The sequence below is a fragment of the Curcuma longa genome, chromosome 10 (assembly GCF_044706935.1).
Source record: "Curcuma longa cultivar G26 ecotype Majalengka, Jawa Barat chromosome 10, ITB_CL_G26_1.1, whole genome shotgun sequence".
Lineage (NCBI taxonomy): Eukaryota > Viridiplantae > Streptophyta > Magnoliopsida > Zingiberales > Zingiberaceae > Curcuma > Curcuma longa.
In genome coordinates this window covers 3,510,705-3,518,686 of record NC_133870.1, presented here as the reverse complement: position 1 = coordinate 3,518,686, position 7,982 = coordinate 3,510,705, and the positions used below count along the sequence as shown (strand labels likewise).

At 33.7% G+C, this 7,982-nt stretch overlaps 1 pseudogene; it reads left to right on the top strand.

Annotated features, from left to right (window-relative positions):
- Nucleotides 1-912: 912 nt before the first annotated feature.
- LOC141836581 (putative membrane protein At1g16860) lies at nucleotides 913-4,182 on the top strand (annotated as a pseudogene).
- The last annotated feature ends 3,800 nt before the right edge of the window (nucleotides 4,183-7,982 follow it).

Below are 7,982 nucleotides of genomic sequence, written 5' to 3'. Positions count from 1 at the left end.
CAAAATTCTTTCATCCAATCAACTAACAAAAGTTTTGGTTTACGAAGTTACACTTCTTTTGGAAAAATTGCATTTCCATTAATAAAATGACTTGGAAGATGCATTATTGTTGTGCTGTTGCTGGGGCAAATGGGCTTCTTGGCCTATCTTAGGGTAAATGTTTCCGTTTACACTAAGATCCAAAAGATTTAGTCTGGAAGGAATTACTATATAAGTTGCAAAATTTAGAGAACCATAAATTTTGATATGTATATATGACATTCCTTTGAATAATCTGGAATATTGACTTTCTATAGGAGAAATTTGGATTGAGATTCACAATCTAAACAAATAAACAAAATAAAGAGGAAACAGAGATGACATTTGCAAACTATTCAACTTTTTTCTATCCATTTTGTCATTACCTAAAAATCTCAGACTTTTTTTAAGGGAAAAATATTCCTTTTAGAGAGGAGATTCTACATGGATGCACTTTCCTAACACTGGATTAGCTTTACTGTTCTAATAAGATGGGAACATCTACATGCTAATTTATGATTAACAACAATAACAAGCTGAGTTAGGATTGAATAAACCCCTCCTTGATCCAACTCATTTATGTTGCTTTATTTTCCTATATTATGTTGTAAAAGAGCAAAAATGCGTTCCTCATTTGTCAATCACTGTAGCTTTAGTTCCCTGCACATACTGAGCTGCGAATAGAGTATAAGCATATCCATCTTGTTAAGCAATGCATCAAAAACTAAGATGTGATAGAATTAGTCATGTAAATTTGATAAATTGTGCTTTAATGAACTTTGTTTTTGTATTTTTTATCTTATTGCAGTTGTATTAAATATATCCTAAACATGAAGATTTATCAACATATTTTACATTATTTTTGTCATAATATCATCTAATGTTGCTAAACAGAATTATTGGAAGTTTTCTTGAGTATCCCTCCAGTTAAAGCATCATGTCTGCTCCAGCAGAATAATTTTTTTTTTCCTATGATCATTCAATGTGACTTGGAGTTGCTGCAGCATATATCCATATCAACCTTTATGATTTGAGTATGCACTTGATCCAGAGAAGTTGAAGGAGCATATAGGCAAAACTCAATGGGATCCAGATTCCCATCACATCAACTCAGCAATGGGTTGTATGTATCAGGCCGCCCTGGGCAGCCAAAAGAGAAGCCTCCAACTATGAGTTCTGTGGCCATGCCATACACTGGCGGAGATGTTAAGAAATCTGGAGAGCTTGGAAAGATGTTTGACATACCCACAGATAACTCAAGATCAAGAAAGTCCGGTCCGGTGACAAATGCTTCTGGCAAGACAGGTTCATTTGGAGGTGCTGCCGCTTATTCTGGACCTGCCATTCCCAACTCTAGCAACCGGTCCAGCCAATCACCTGGTCGAATTTCTGTGCCAGGGACTGGAAGTTCAAATAGGCAGAAGTCCAATTCTGGACCTCTTAACAAACAGAGTGATTCTACGAAAAAATTATCTGGTCAGCAATCTGGAGGAACCAATCTGACAGCCTCCCATAATTCTGGTCCCCTTTCTCTCCCTACAACAGGACTCATAACATCCGGTCCTGTTTCTTTAGAGGTCCACTAAATTCATCTGCAGCCCCTCGTAAAGTTTCTGGTCCATTGGAATCCAGTGGTTCAGTAAAGATACATAGCACTTCAACTGCATACAAACAAGCTGTTACCACTATCAACAAAGTAGATAAGTTTTCTTCTAATGGTAATACATCCTGGACTTAATTATGAGATCTTTGAACTCCTTGATTATTCTTGGTGCTGTTGATAATGCTCTTCTTGTTATTAATGGTGTCTCTCCATGGTGTTGTAGCAGGACTTTCTATACGAAACCTTTGTTGGGGAAGAAGAGCTTTGACACATTTCATTGCCAGCTATCCTGATGCCGAGCTAAGAACTGCAAAAGATGGTCAATACATCAAGGTCTCTGGGGTAGGTATCTTCCAGATAGACCAACACCTTGATGTCATTTAAGCTGCATGAATTAGGTTTTCCTTCATTTTATCAATATAAATTGGATCAATGATTATTTTGGTATGTTGGATCAGTTTTACTCTGCCTAATATTGTATAGGCCGCTTGTGTCTTTCTACCACATATGTTGGTTGGCTTATCCTTTTCTAAGACACTATCTCATTAACTGTTTCTCCTGATTAAGACGGTGAATTGCTTCAGTTGAGCTCAGAGCATGCAAATCATCCCTCTGAACTGAAAACGGGTAGTGCTTGTCAACGTCAAATGGCAAAAATTGCTTTCAGGGTAAATATGAGAATTCATATGGTTTTATTCAAGAGGGAAAATTGCTCATTCATGGTTGAAATAATCTCTAAACGGATATGAAACTAACATATCCTACAAACTACAGTTCATGAATCATACAAAGTATTTGGTATTTTAGCATTGATGGTTCCTAGTGTTAAAAGTCTAATCCAAAATTTTCTGGCCTTGTCTCTCTACATGTGATGGAAATGGTCTTAGTCATCAGTGTTGAATGTGCACCATTAATAAAGTCCCCTGTTTAGTACGTTAAATGTGTGTCATGATTATTGTTGTTGCAGATTTCTTTTGAGATATATTTGATGCCATACATTGTAATAGGCATTGGTTTAATTAAAGGTTTTATGGTAAAGTGTAATTGGAGAAGCTATTAATCAGCATGCAGAATTGCAAGTCCAGATACTGCACTGACAAATAGCATAAGCTTCACTTATGACCTTTTTATAACATTATATAGAAAGATTATGTAGTTCTATATAGATGTTTGTTACTGGTGCATTATTCCGTTCCATATATATTATCTTTATGCTTATTTGCGTTCCCTAAATAATTTGCAGATTGTTACCTGTGGAAGTGTTCCCCTAGAGTCAACTTTTACAAGAGTACCTAGATGTGTGTACACATCTACAAGTTTATATGAGTACAGGGGTTGGAACTCTAAACCGGCCAATCCACAGCACCGCCTTTTTACTTGGGGTCTTCGAGCAACAGAGGTAAGTGCTTGCTTTTCAGTCTATGTTTCATCCTTTGATCTGATAAAGTCCTTCAACAATGAAGTCAAATGTTTGCTTATCTATCATTATTTCTTCATTCAGCTGTCTCATGTGCTTGAAATAAATATCCCTTTGGAAGCAGCTTCTGAATTTGATGTTTAACTTTTGGCAGAGGCATGTAGTTGATTTCTACATTTCAGATTTCCAGTCTGGATTAAGAGCATTGGTAAAGACTGGTTATGGTGCAAAGATAACTACATACGTCAACGAGTCTGCAGTTTTAAACATTGACCCGGGCAAGAAAGAGTCCTCTCCTGAGTTTCTTCAATGGTTGGCTCAGAGGAATCTTTCAAGCGATGATCGTGTAATGCGCGTGAAAGAAGGGTAATCTAATTCTTTTTAATGATTATAAATATTCTGTTTTAGCTGCCATTTCAATCATTCATTGTCTTACTGGGGTAGGCTCGTAGGACTAACAATGGACTATCCTGGCCCTTGTTCTTCTACCAGAGATGGTAGAAGTTCTTTCGTAATCACATACTTGACTGAATATTAAGCTGGAAAGTAAATTGTGATGCGAAAATCATTATCTCAGGGCACTGCCAACTGGTGTTTCTCGTCATGTTTCTGTTTGCAGGCATATCAAGGAAGGCAGTACTGTGAGTGTGATGGGAGTTGTTCGAAGGAATGCGAATGTGCTTATGATTGTTCCTCCCCACGAACCAGCTTACACTGGATGCCAATGGACCAGTTGCATCCTTCCAGTGAGTATCGATGGGATAGTGTTGAGTTGTGAGGACACTTCAAATGATGTCATACCTGTTTAAGTGATGCATCAATTTCCCAAACTGGAGGCAGGTATGCAGGCAATTTCAGTTGTTTGAAATGTTATGCTATTGGGTGTTCTTTGGTGATTTGTTCCGTTTACTTGGGTGTATAGTTCTCTGTAATCTTCCCTCCTTTTTGTTCAAAGGCCTGGAAGCTTTGAGTCATGACAAGGGTGGCCTTGTTACCTCTTGGAGCTTCTTGGAAGGAAAAAGGAGGTTTAAATTATTGTTTAAAATATGTTTTAAGCCTTTGTAAAATATTTTTATCCACTTTTGTTTTTTGTTTTTGTTTGTTTGCCCTGATCTTAATATATTAGATCATGTTGGATCCTCTATTTCTGTGCTTAAAACATCCATTAGAATACATTTAAGAAGAAATTTTGCAACTATGGCATTGGCTAGTTTAATGACATTTTAAAGAAAAAATGATGTCCTTTATAAATTGTAAATTAGGTCATAGAAGAAAATAAAAAATAGTAAAAAAGGGTATTATATATATTGCTTGAATATTTAGTGTATATATATATATATATATATATATATATATATATATATATATATATATATATATATATATGATAATTTAGGTGTTTGAATTTTGTTTGATTATTTTTGAAATTAGATTTTTTTTTCTAGTTCACTTATTAGTAAATTTAGCTTAAAATATTTATTTCATTGGAGATTTTTATTTTTTGAGAAATTATATAAGCAATTGCATATATGAATACAACATGGGTATAAAATTTATAGGTACATAACTATTTTGAAACTTTCATGCTCTTTAAAGTCCATTTAAGTGTCCTACATCTGCATAACCAATTAACTCTGAAGTAAACATATTAGAATAAAACAAGCTCAAATTGATGGTCCCCTGAAGATATCTAAATATATGTTTAAGTCCCTTCCAACGCCTACGTGTTGGTGAAGAACTATATCTTGCTAATAAATTTACAACAAATGTTATATATGATCTTGTATTATTAGCAAGATACATTAGTGCACCAATTGCACTTAAATATGGTACTTTAAGACCAAGCAATTCTTCATTATTTTCACAAAGTCGAAAAAGTCTTTGTTCACATCAAGTGATCGAACAACCATCGGGGAACTTAATGGATGAGCTTTATCCATAAAAAAATCATTTTAGGGTCTTTTGTATATAAGCTGATTGATGGATAAAAATTCTATTTGCAAAATGTTTGATTTGTAATTTAAGATAAAACTTCGTTTTTCCTAGATCTTTCATTTCAAATTCCCTTCTCAAGATATCAAATGCATTTAGAAGTTCTTCAGAACTTCCAATGATATCTAAATCATCAACAAATACAACAATAATGATAAATTTTGGTCCATTTCTTTTTATAAAAACACATGGACATATTGGATCCTTTTGATATTTGTGTTGCACCAAATAATCACTTAGATATTTATACCACATATGTCCAGATGACTTCAATCCATACAAAGATCTTTGTAATTTAATGGAATAAATATGTTTAAAATTTGAACTTGATGCTTCTAGCATCATGATTCTTTTAGGAATTTTCATATAGATATCATTATCAAGTTTTCCATACAAATAAGTTTTATTCTTGTGTTGTCATATAAATAAGATATTGAAATATGTTTGCATCCACTACAGGGGAATATGTTTCTTCATAATCAATGCCAAGTTTTTGAGAAAAACCTTGTGGTGGACTAATTGACACATAAATCACACATTCAAATATTCTCAAATGAGATATATTAGGCTCCTTACTAAAAGTCAATTGTAATGGAGAGAATATATGATAACTGGTTAGCCATCGTCATACCGTACTGTCGGCTGTTGTTGCATGCAAAATAGCATGTCCCTAAATGGATATATTTCTGGGAGTTTAGCTCTCATCGTGCCCGAGGGAATCAATGGTCTAGCTATTAACTGGAGGCATTAATAAATGATTCATCTAAACCATTTTGTGAATGAATATAAGCAATATGATGTTCAACAGTTATCCCAATAGACATCATACAATAGTGGTTAAATACTTGGGATGTAAATTTACCAACATTATGAAGACATATTTTCTTGATAGAATATTTTAAAAATTATGCTCTCAATGGAATAATTTGGGCAAGCAATCTTGCAAACGCTAAGTTGTGAATTGATAATAAACATACATGTGACTATCTTGTAGATGCATCAATTAGTACCATAAAATATTTAAATGGTCAACATGGTGGGTGAATAGGCCCACGTAAATAGTCTTATATATGTTTCAGAAATGCAGGGGATTCAATTCCAACTTTAGATGGTGAAGGTCACATAATAAATTTTTCTTGAGAACAAGCATCACATGAGAATTCATTAAATTTAAGAATCTTCGGGTTCTTTAATGTGTGTCCATGTGAATTCTTGATAATTTTTCAAAATATTGTAGAACCAAGATGTCCCAATTGGTCATGCCAAAGTATAAAATCATTTGAGTTAGTAAACTTCGGGTTTATTATTGCATTTGTTTCTATCGCATATATTATTGTGTAGTACAAACTAGATGAGAAAAGTAGATAATCTTTCATATACATGTTTCTTACCCAACACTATTTTTGTAATATAGAGATATTCAATATTCTCATCATGTGTCTCAATGTAATATCCATTTTGACAAATATCTTTAAAACTTAATAAATTTCTTTGAGACTTAGGAGAGAATAATGCATTATCAATAACAAATTTTGTTCCTCCAAATAATGATATATTAGCTCTTCCAAAACCTTCAATAATATTTGTACTATCAAATATTATATTAACATTACTTTCACCCATTTCTAAATAAGAAAAATATCTTTTCTTTTTGAATATAGAATGTATTGTTGCACTATCAACAAGACATAAATCTTCATTATTGAATATGAAAGTCATGATATTCTTCATTAAAAGAAAATACATAATGAGAAACAATTAAAAGATTACTAAAGGAACATAATAGCAAATGTACTAATTTATTTTAAAATATTTCATCATCTTAGAGATTTTCATAAATATCTTCATTTCCAATTGAATTATCTATTCCTCCATCAAGATCTGTAAAGAAATCAGAAACATCCAAATGTGTTGTCATAGAAGGGTCATGATTTGTGTTATTGTCTTGAAAGACAACATTTGTCTTTACATCTTTTTCTTTGCCTTTTAAAAAGGTTTGGTAGAGATGCGCAAGGTATTTTAGCGTACGACGAGGTACATGACCATGTTGATGCAATCATGCCCATGAACTATAGTTTTGATGGTTGACATCAGTAAAGTTCAGAGCAAAATTATGAGAAATCTCACTTGTTCATTAAGTGTGCAGGAAAGCCCTTACAGGTAAGAAGGTCGGATGTGAGGCAAAGGAAGGTCTAAGAAAATCGAGAAGCAAACTCTTGGCGAAAGAAAACCCTTACAAGTCAGAAGGTCGGATGTAAGGCAAATGAAGTCCAAGAAGGTTGACGACCAGATTCTTGGCAAGAGAAGAACGATCGAACGCATCACAGATTAGATGGCAAGAGGTAATTTAGACGAATTTAGTAAAAACTTTCATCAGTCGATTGATAATGATATCCAGTCGACTGATGTTGGTATCAGTCGACTAGAAGGTAATAAGCAATCGACTGATACTAAGTTTCAGCTTGGATTCTACATACCAGCCGACTAATATCCATGTCAGTCGAATTGATTTGAGGATCAATTCGACTGATAAGGAACTTCAGTTGATTGATTATGTTTTGGAAACAAACAAAATAGAATTGATTTGACTGATTCTCGATATCAATCGACTGATTCTATTTCGAAAACAAATAGAATAGAATCGATTCGACTGATTCTCCATAGCAGTCAATTGATTCTATTTCGGAAACAAATAAAATAGAATCGATTTGACTGATTCTCCACATCAGTCGACTGATTCTGTTTCGAAAGTAAATAGAGGAGAATTGATTCGACTAATAACTCGATTATCCATAATAGTCGACTGATTCATAATATCAATCGATTGACATTTGAAATTCGATAAAATCATACACTATTTCAGAAGGTTCAGAAGTCGTTATTTGATCGTTGACCAAATCAGTCGACTGGTAGAAAATATCAGTTAACTGATCACAGAAAAAGCTGAACAGG